Below are 10,956 nucleotides of genomic sequence, written 5' to 3' on the forward strand. Positions count from 1 at the left end.
CACACACACACACACACACACACACACACACACACACACACACACACACACACACACACACACACACACACACACACACACACACACCAATTAGTGATAATACATTTTATTTTTGTATTCAACACATCCCTAATAGACTCCATTAGTGAACACACACTTTCAGAATGTCATGCTCTATTTTAGTTTTAAGTGAGCCCTAAAACAAGGCTTTATTGAACAAAATTTTTTTTCACAATATGATGAACCAAATAAGGTTGTAAGGCAATGATTTATATTTGTAAGCGTGTGTGTGTGTGTGGGGGGGGGGGGGGGGGGGGGGGTGGGTGTGTGTGTGTGTGCGTGCGTGCGTGTGTGTGTCTCCCTCACACAGACACACACAATCCTCAGTGTTCTCTGGTTGAATCAGACTTTGCTGAAAGAAAAATCCCTTCAACTCCCATCCTGATAGATTCCATTGAAACACAGACCCCACACCAAGACTAATAGCAATGGGAATCAGCCGAAAATATGTGACATAATCACATTAGTGTCTTAAAGAACACAAAGCTCATAGTCAACTTCTCTTGATCAAGGCACATCTGGAGGGGCAGGGGACTTAAAACACAGTCCTGCCTTTCCCCTGCTCAAATGAAAACAAGCTGTTTCACTGTGTCCAGGCCAACGCAGAACAAGAACTTTGACACAGTAATGGATTGCTCTAGCTGCTGCTTGAGGACGTTGGAAAAAAAAATAACGAAAAGAGAAGATCTTGAAAGGTTTCAGAAAAAAACGCCCACTGCTTTCCCAGTGTGGTTGAACTCTGACCTCAAAGACTGAAAGCAACAGTTTGCCTCATTCTCCTTTTAAAATGACCATACAGCACCATGCAATTGTCCCATCTGTGTTCATAATGACGTCCAACTGCTCCACTATTTGCATCTGTGATGTGTTGGATGAGAATTTATTTTCAAAAAGCCGTAGGTCAAACTCTTGAAACACAGAAAACATTAATGTGTCGTTTTATGAACTTGCAAAAAAAAGAAAACAATTTTAATAATGTTTCAAAGGTGAACGTATAGTCAAAGAGCTTCCAGATGAGCGTATACAGAGATGTGACCTTCATAATGACCTTGAGTGTCAGACCAAGTGCTCTTTTAAAATATGAATGCCTGTTAATATTTTCCAGAGGTCCTTTTGTCTTCCCCCCATCTAAGGAACAAGGATTGGTTTCTGTTTCTGCTCTCAACCTGCTGTGTGAGTAAGGGCCTGGCCAGCCCATTAACACCCAACTCAACATGTTCCATTCCAGCACTGTAAGCTAATTACAAACACTGGCTAGGCTTAAAACCTCTTAAAGAGAGCAAAGAAAGAAAGAAAGAAAAAGAAGCAAGAGTGGGGTGTTTAAGGGTATGCGGGAGATAGAGCAGAAAGGCATATAGTGTTGGTAGGGACTGATTGTGTCCAAAAATGTTAATGAATCCATAGGCAACTCCATACTGTGCAAATAGTTGTTCACTATATTCACTGCTTCACTTCTGTCTCTCATCAAATTCCTCAAGAGCACAAGCGCTGAAAGGTGGCTCTGCATTTTATTATCCGAGTTTCTCTCTCTTTCTTTCTCCCCCTTTCAACAGCAGGGAGGGATGGCAGGGCAGTGCTGGGGGCGGGGGCAAATGTAATGTGAGAATACTAAATATGTGATGACATGTCAAATGATTAAAGTTTGTCATACTGAATGTCTGTGTTTTAGAGTTAGAGATCAGAGTTTCATAGTAGGGTTGTCAAAAATCAATACTCAGATATTCATTCATACTTAAAATTGATTTAGGGACTCATTTGTATGGAGGAGGATTAGGACCATGTGTGAATTCTTTTTGGAAAACAAAAGGAAAAATATTTATAGATAAAGTGCCAGAATTCCCCAAAAACTCATACTCATAGAATTCATACTCACACACACAGAAAGGCCTGAACTGGGATGCAAATCAGGGGATCTTCTTGCTGTGAGGCAACAATGCTAGCCCAATGTTCCATGGTGTGTCACAGAATTGTGACTTTAATCTAAGAATGCTGGCTTACTTATTTTAACTTTCGCTGCCATTGGCGTCTATAGACGTCAATTCGATTCCGAACGTTCACTGCCGGAGGGGGGCGGCGCGAGACACTCTGGCAGAGCTTGTCCCTCAATATCAAACCTGTAAACTAAGTGTAATACCGAAATTGACCACCATGGAGGTGGCAGGACTGCTCTTTTTGGATGAGCCATCAGTATAGATCGTGAGAAGAAGACCAGAGATGAGGACTGAGCAGGGAGAAATGGCGAAAGAGGAGAGGGAAAAGCTTAGGCAGCTCACGCTCGAACAGAGCATGTCTCGTGGAAGTTGGGTGAAGAAGAGTGTCGCGAATGTGAGCGGTGACGAGGGAGACAAACCAGAGAGAAGCTGTGAGAAGCCACATGTATCGCGTCGCGTGTCGTCAACGGCCACAACACACACATGAACATACATACATACTAAAAAGGTTTTTTTTCAGATATAAAAATTGTTGATATAAAGTACATTTGTAAACAAATGTTTGTTTTGCCATCAAAAGCCCTGAGTTGTATGTGTTGTTTTATAGAAGGAAACACTGTTCAGATGTAGGGGGTGTCACTATAGCAAAACAAATTTGCCTCAAAGTCACAGATCTGCTTGAAATGGTTATTTTCACAAAAATCTTGTTTTCTCAATTCTTTGGTCAAAAACCGTGTTTTTGCTGAAATCAGGACGGGAAAAGGTAGAAACAAATTTTTTTTTTCCAGAAGAAAGAAGAAAGTCAATTTTTTCTTGTGGTTTCACTGTTTACATAGTTATTGAAAACAATATTCTGTGGGTCTCAAAAGATGGGTCAAAATACTCGAAAACGGCTGGCAGTATGGGACGCTGCTCTGAAAATGGCTGGCAGTGAAAGAGTTAATTTTGAATCAACATTATTTTCACATGTGGCCCTATAATGCTCCTCCATACATTTGCAACAGTATCAATATGAACAGTGCTGTGTGTTGTCATGTTAACAGACGTTTAATAGGATAACACCGTGTTATGGTTCTCCTAAAATCCCAAATGGAACCTGAGAAAAAATCATCAGTAACAAGACAAGAAGTGGCAGCCTAACTTGAAATGGTGCAGAGTCATGAGAAGCATACAACATAATTAAATTAAATAGTATGTCACTTTCATCTGACAACTTCAAATTTCTGTTAAAAATATGCTATGTTATATACACCCCACCGCCACCTTAACTTGGTGGAGGGGTTTGCATGTCCCAATGATCCTAGGAGCTCAGTCGGGGGCTTTATGCCCCTGGTAGGGTCACCCAAGGCAAACAGATCCTAGGTGAGGAACCGGATAAAGAGCAGTTCAAAGACCGTGGAGAATGATTTCCGGACGGCTTTGAGAAGATTCTGGTCGGCAATCCGGTGACTCAGGAGGGGGAAGCAGTACACCATCAACACTGTGTACAGTGGAGATGGAGTGCTGCTAACCTCGACGGGACGTTGGCGGGATTACTTCAAAGACGTCCTCAATCCCACTGACACGCCTTCCAACGAGGAGTCTGGGGACTTGGGGGTGGGCTGTTCTATCTCTGGGGCTGAGGTTGCAGAGGTGGTTAAAAAGCTCCTTGGTGGCAGGGCCCCGGGTGCGGATGAGATCCGCCCAGAGTTCCTTAAGGCTCTGGATGTTGTAGGACTGCTGTCTTGGTTGACGCGTCTCTGCAACATCGCATAGACGTTGGGGACAGTGCATCTGGATTGGCAGACCGGGGTGGTGGTCCCGCTCTTTAAGAAGGGGGACCAGAGGGTGTGTGCCAACTACAGGTGTATCACACTCCTCAGCCTCCTGGGTAAGATCTTTTCAGGGTTCCTGGAGAGGAGGGTCCGTCGGATAGTCGAACCTCAGATTCAGGAGGAACAATGTGGTTTTTGTCCTGGTCGTGGAATGGTGGATCAGCTCTAAACTCTCTGCAGGGTCCTGGAGGGTGCATGGGAGTTCGCCCAACCAGTCTACATGTGCCTTGTGGATTTGGAGAAGGTGTTCGATCGTGTCCCTTGGGGACTCCTGTGGAGAGTGCTCCGGGAGTATAGGGTTCCGGAACCTTTGGTAAGGGCCAACCGGTGCCATAGCTTGGTCCATGTTGCCGGCAGAAAGTCAAATCTGTTTCCAGTGGGAGTTGGACTCCGCCAAGGTTGCCCTTTTTCACCGATTCTGTTCATAACCTTTATGGACAGAATTTCCAGACGCAGCAAGGAAATTGAGGGAGTCCGGTTTGGTGAGCTCAGGATTGGGTCTCTGCTTTTTGTGGATGATGTAGTCCTGTTTGCTTCATCAGGCCGTGATCTCCAGCTCTCACTGGAGCGGTTCGCAGCTGGGTGTGAAGCGGCTGGGATGAGAATCAGCACCTCCAAATCCGAGACGATAGTCCTCAATCGGAAAAGGGTGGGATGCTCTCTTCGGGTTGGGAGTGAGATCCTGCCCCAAGTGGAGGACTTTAAGTATAAGTAAGACTTTAAGGGTCTTGTTCACGAGTGATGGAAAAATGGAGCGAGAGATTGACAGACGGATTGGTGCAGAATCTGCTGTAATGCGGGCTCTGCACTGGTCTGTCTTGGTGAAGAAGGAGCTGAGCCAAAAGGTGAAGCTCTCGGTTGGCCTGGGAACACCTCGGTATTCCCCCGGAAGAGCTGGACGAAATGGCCGGGGAGAGGGAAGTCCAGGTTTCTCTGCTCAAGCTGCTACCCCTGTGAGCCGACCTCGGATAAGCGATAATGAAGAGGATGGATGGATGGTTGGATGGATATATATATACATATACTGTGTATGTATGTATATATTTGAAATGAATTTTGAATTGAATGACTTTTCCATTGTGTATTTCGTATATAAATGTAATATAGAAGTACAGTGTCTAAAGTATGTGATGCATACTAAATGGATTTTGCCAGACAGATACCTTCTCATCCCTCTAATCATAAAAATAAAGTAAATTATTAGTATATGATTGTGTGCCCCCTAGATAGGAAATACTTAACTATGATATACAACAACACTAACAAGTGACAATAAAATAAGATAATATATTGAAATACATACCATATAAGGCAAATAAATATTACATAATATACTCTCTATGCTTGGAAAGATCAATGATTACATACCTGATTTGTTTTGAATGTTGTTTCACTGCAGCTTGTGCTTGTGTTCAATTTAATGTTGACTCCTGACGTCAACAATGAATACATTTATATCTGAACATGTATTATCTGATCTCAAACCCCAAAAGAGAAAGTCATAAGAGACAGCACCACTCACCTTTGTAGTCACAACTACAAAGATGTGTCAGGCTCCTGTACAGCTGCTTGCAGCCCAATATATCTCCGTAAAAGAGACATGACATGCATGTGGCTGACATTGGAGTTGTGGTTAGCAAAGTACTTCCCACATGTAACTGTCTTTAATCAAGTCCTGTTAGTCAATGCCTGAGGCACGGAGATCAGACAGATCTCAAAGTGTGTCATCAACCACAAATTACAGTCCTTGATTTGAGGTTAACTGAAAGCCACTCCTCCAAGTAACACAGGCAGTTAATACTGCGACTGACAGAAACCTCTGCCATAGTTTAGGAATAACAATTGGTATCAAATTTGGCGTGGAAATCTGACTACTAACAGTGAATCTATTTCACTAACCTCTGGAAGGTATCATTTTATTGGCCCTGCCTTTATTGGAGTGAACACCTAAACTTGCTGATAGTCATATTCATGCATGATTATTCCAATTTCGAGGTTTGCAAAGCACTAAAATCATAAACAGGCTACACCTTCTGCCAAATACCTATACAAACAACAAAGTACATGGGATAAAAACGTCCTTGTCAGGTAAAATAAACTAGTTGAACAGTGAAGTTTTTATTACATCTCATTTTTGATACAGTAATATCACAATAAGGGCACATTAATTATCATATGTAAATTAACATTTAACAATGCTATTCAGATCAAGGGTTTATAAAACTACTGGTAAGTCATCAGTTACCACAATAATAACTATAAACAGGTAATGGCAGTACCGAATAACCACTACTTTACCACAATGAAGTATTTATTAACCATTGTTAAACTTTATTAATGCTCCTTGTGAGTCTTAAAAAAGCACACGGAGAGTAAACATGTGTAACCTGTTTCCCACTTTACAATAAGGGCCATAAAGTTATATTATATTATATATATTAATTATATATATATATATATATATATATATATATAAGTTAAAGGTCCCCTTTTGTGAAAAATCAACTTTTGGATCTTTTAGTACTTTTAGTAGACTCAGGGGGCCATGCCAGTCCATGCCATGCCAGTCCCCAAAATGTGAAAAAACAAGACTCAGTCATGTTTTAGTGCAATGTTTACCCTTCCGGACCAAGTGACGACAGTGCGTACATTTCACCGTGAATGTTGGCACCCCTCCAGGCAGAGTACTTCACAGAATACTTCACAGCTCCACCATAGCTCCCCCTTGTCCCTGGGAAGTCGAGACTGCAGGCGAGGTAGGAAGAGCGGAGCACAGTGTTTTACACAAACTTCCAGCCTCAGAAGATTTTTGTGTCCAGTGGATATATTTTATTTATGAAAAAATTTTTCACAAGCTTCACAAGCCCTTTGTTGTTGATCGCGTATGTAAATTCCTATGCTGGAGGGACACCTTACGCACCAGTTACGTGCCTGCAGTTAGCAGGTGGCGTGTGTGGATCGGTGATATGAGGAGCACGCGTTTGAAAGCACTGCAGAAAGATGTAGATGTTGTCCTACATTTCTTCTCAACCAAAGGCTGCCTTTCTGTCGTGTTTCCAGTTCTCTCCTCGTGTTGTTGATCCACACACCAGTTGGAGCCGCAGTTACACTGGTGCGTTCAGGGTTTTTTTCTAGCATGGGAATTTACATACACGCCGCGCCGCACGGCGCATTAATCGTTTTTCTTTGATTTTTTTATGATCGCGAGAAGCCAAAATTGTGGTCACTCTATGCATTACGGTGAAACTCAGTAACAACGGGTAAACAGACATTACTATGGGGTATATGGAGCGGGGGTTGTGACGACGCTGCATGACAATAGGTGATAAGTGGCGACAGTTAGATCGACACTCCTCTGGAAGCAGTGGATGTGTATTTACCTGGGTCTCATTCACATGTAAATGATCAGGCACAAAACTGAGCATTTTGAAAAAGGCTATTTTGGCAGAGTTATTGAACTGCTATTGTGCTTCATCCTTATGATATTTTGACTAACGCATGACACAGACATGTTCATTAGGGCACCAGGACCTAGTTTAACTTGGGTTAATAGGGTATAATATGGGACCTTTAAAAATAAATGAAAAATAATGAAAGAAAAAAATCTGATTAAATGCCTGCAGCGGTGTGGCATCTGCAGGTAAATCGACTTTAACCCCTGGTGTGCGTCATGATCACCGACCTCGTCGTCTTCAAACGTATGTCTTAACCAATCCAGGTCGATTGGTTCAGCGCGTTCAAAGGCATCAACGTCAGCAATAATGTCATCGAAGCGGAGAAACTCCTCAAAATCACTGCCTTCCGAAATCTCTTCACTATCAAAGTCCTCCATGTCTGCTCAAAGAAATTTCAAAACAATGTCACAAGGAACCCTTTTACCCGGATATGGATGTATCCGCTTTCCCGGCGTCAATGGGAGAAATGTGGGAATGCTTTCCCGGGCCAAAATCGGTTAAGTTTGAGCAGCAGTTAGTTGTCAAAGTCAGTAGAGCTCATCCTTGTTCGCTTTGCAGTGAAAAGCAGTCCTGGACATGTCAAGAACGGGCTAAGCAGGACAATGGATTCAAATGCAGGACTTAGAACACGTTTCAATCAATAATCAGAGTTTATTACCAGACAAAGGTTCTGTACATGGGAGGTTAATCAGATCCGACAGAGGTACAAACACGTGAGGCAGCTAGGCAAGGTCAAAAAAAGCAAGCAAGGTTCGATGCACGACTATGACTGTGACTATGAAAGATAACGCTGGAACGTGAGCAAAGAACTACAACAAACTGGCAAGGAGACAAGACACAGAGGGGGAATGTAAACCTTGCTTGATTGGGGAGTGTGGGGATGACATGCAGGTGTGGGAGACACAGTCAGGGATCAGGTGCACACAGACGAGGAAGAGGGCGGGGCAGACAGGAACAAGACACTTAACTTAGCATAACAGATCATGACAGCACAGCTAAAGATGTTCACATGTGACTTAGAAATGATAATTAAAACTCTGCCTTCTCTTGTATGATCTATGATTCTTTCCACTGCCATGTATGTTGTAATTGATGACTACATAATTAAATAATGATGATTATTCTGACAGGCGCCATAGCTGGGAGATCTGCCAGCTGAGTCTGTACCGCTGGTCTCTGACTTGTACGTCTCCATCCTTGTGCTCATTCACTGCCAGTTTCCAGTGCATGTTTTTTTAATATATTTTTTGTTTATTCAGGCCAACATTTTTTGCACTCAGTAACGGATGTGATTTAAAACGTAGTGAAGTACGCGGTGCGGGCTGAGTAGCTCAGTGGTTAAGACCAGTAACCTATGTGCAAAAGACATCATGGTCACAAGTTCAAAATTACAAGGAAAAAAATCCTGTTAAATTACAGTAAACTACTGGCAGCTATATTTACCTGTAGTTTACTGTAATTCTACAGCGTATCTACAACAACAGTGCTGTGCTGTGCTTTGCAGTATAATACTGTTATTTTTGTATTTTTATGGTATTCTTACTGTAATCACCATAATCAGTTTATTACTGTAGAATGTGAAGCTAGAAGCGAATAATTTAAACATTTAAAAATTAAAATAGCATAGCATAGAAATGACTCACAAGATATGGCCTTATAACATTAAGGTTTTATTAAAGCCAATGCAGTTGCAGTATAAAACAAATTAAAACTGACACATTTATCAACATTTTGTAAAATACTAACCATTAAAAAAAAACAACAACATAACAGCATTCCTCATGCTGAACAAGCACTCAAACTGCATGTGCATGTGTTCCTCTCTCGGAGTTGAATCCAAGGAAGCACCTAAAATGTAATAACAGAAAGCATATAAGATATTAGGTGTGGTGAGTAAAGATCATTTGAACTTAATATGCAACCCTATCACATTCACCAAATGACCTGTATAATTATGAGAGAATGCTCTCATTTTCTTCATTGTGAAAGATGAAGCATGATTACAACAGACCAGTTGTTGCCCTTCTGACAGTATCTGAGGCTATAGTCGCTTTACTAACTAATCAATGGAGGATCACATTTTAGCAGGATATTTGATTAGACTACAAATTAGCATTGGTTAAAGAGGAGAGAAGGAAAGCAGCAGGTGGTTCTCCGTCCACTGAGGTGATGGCAGGGTCAGAAGCTGGGTGAAAATCCTCTTCTTCAAAGCTCAAAGCTTCTAGCTCTTGTTTTTATTATTCCTTCCATCTCGAATAAAGTCAATTATCTAAAATATTTTGCACCATATTTTTTTTCTTTATGTTGACAGTGTGCTAAATGATGTGATGGGATCAGCAAAGTGCTTTTGCTCAGATCGGTTTAGGGTGGGCTCAAATCTGACCGAACTGAACAAATACTGTATTATTGTATTTCTTTCCACCTCTGGTTGGCAGTGGCAGAGGGCTGCTCCAGATGTAACCCCTCACTCTCAGCTTGAAAGGTAAAGTGTGTGCATGCTAACCAGCTCAGCTCATGTGGCTCACAGGCAATCAGCCAAGAGAAAGAGGCCTCCTACTGTTTAATGACAATACATTTACTGCCCAGCTCCATATTACTATAATAGTATTTACATTTTACTCTTGAATTTTGTAAAAAAAAAAAAAAAAAAAGGTTAATCCTCCTTTTAATTGAGCACCTGGCGATAGAATATGACTTCGCTCGTGGTGGCATTTATCTTAACATACGTCCAACCATGAGTCAGACTTCCTCTTTTTTTGTCTGTTGTTTTTTAGCAGGGTATCCACGGGGTCTTAAAAAGTCTTAAAAAGTCAAATCCAATAATTTGAATTTACGGCCTTAAAATGTCTAAAATTCTCCTAAAATTCCATAAAAGTTCTGAAATACAATTTCTATCTATAAAATAAAAATAAATAAATACAAATCTATTTACATTACTTTTATTAACTTCCATCTTGTGTTGAAATGTTTCTATTTTTGAGATTGCGATAACATAACTACAACACGGAACTAAAGTAGGCCACCTGTGCTGCCCGGTGAGAATTTATCGAGGACCACTAGTTATGGAGGTCAACTTACATACATTAACTTGTTTTTATGGTCAAAAACCTCCTAGTTGCTGTAAACGAGCCGATAGAAATCTGTCTTTTCTGACGCTGTGCTCAGCCTTGATATTCAGACAATCTCACACCCAGAAGACAGAGTGTGTTGTGATTGGCCAGCCAGCGTAGAGCATTCCCAACTGTCTTGTGATTGGCCAATACCCAGAAGTGACATAATCAGCACACTCGCTCTCAGCGCAGCTCCCACCTCTGGAACTGTGGATGAACTGCTACTCATTATCAGAACATTGTTTTAGCAATGTTTAAAAATAGCTTCGTCACGACTCTTTGACCCGGAGTCAGACCCAGAGTCAGAAGACACTGTTGCTCGTGAAACACCTCCACAACGGACGTTCTTCTTCTTCTGCGGTTCAAGGTACGCAACCGGATGTACCCGGACTAGTGCCCGGAGCAGGAGTATCTGCTGTTCAGGGGAACCGTTGTTTACGTAACCGTACCAGGGTTTTTTCAGAAATCTCGCTGAGCCCAAGATTACAATAAAACACAGCATTCTCAGCAATGGCTGAACTGTTTGTTTCGAAATTTCAGGGCTTCGTAAACAAGGTAATGACGCAGATACACACTAAAAACAGCG

Source organism: Microchirus variegatus (assembly GCF_963457635.1).
Source record: "Microchirus variegatus genome assembly, chromosome: 8".
Taxonomy (NCBI): domain Eukaryota; kingdom Metazoa; phylum Chordata; class Actinopteri; order Pleuronectiformes; family Soleidae; genus Microchirus; species Microchirus variegatus.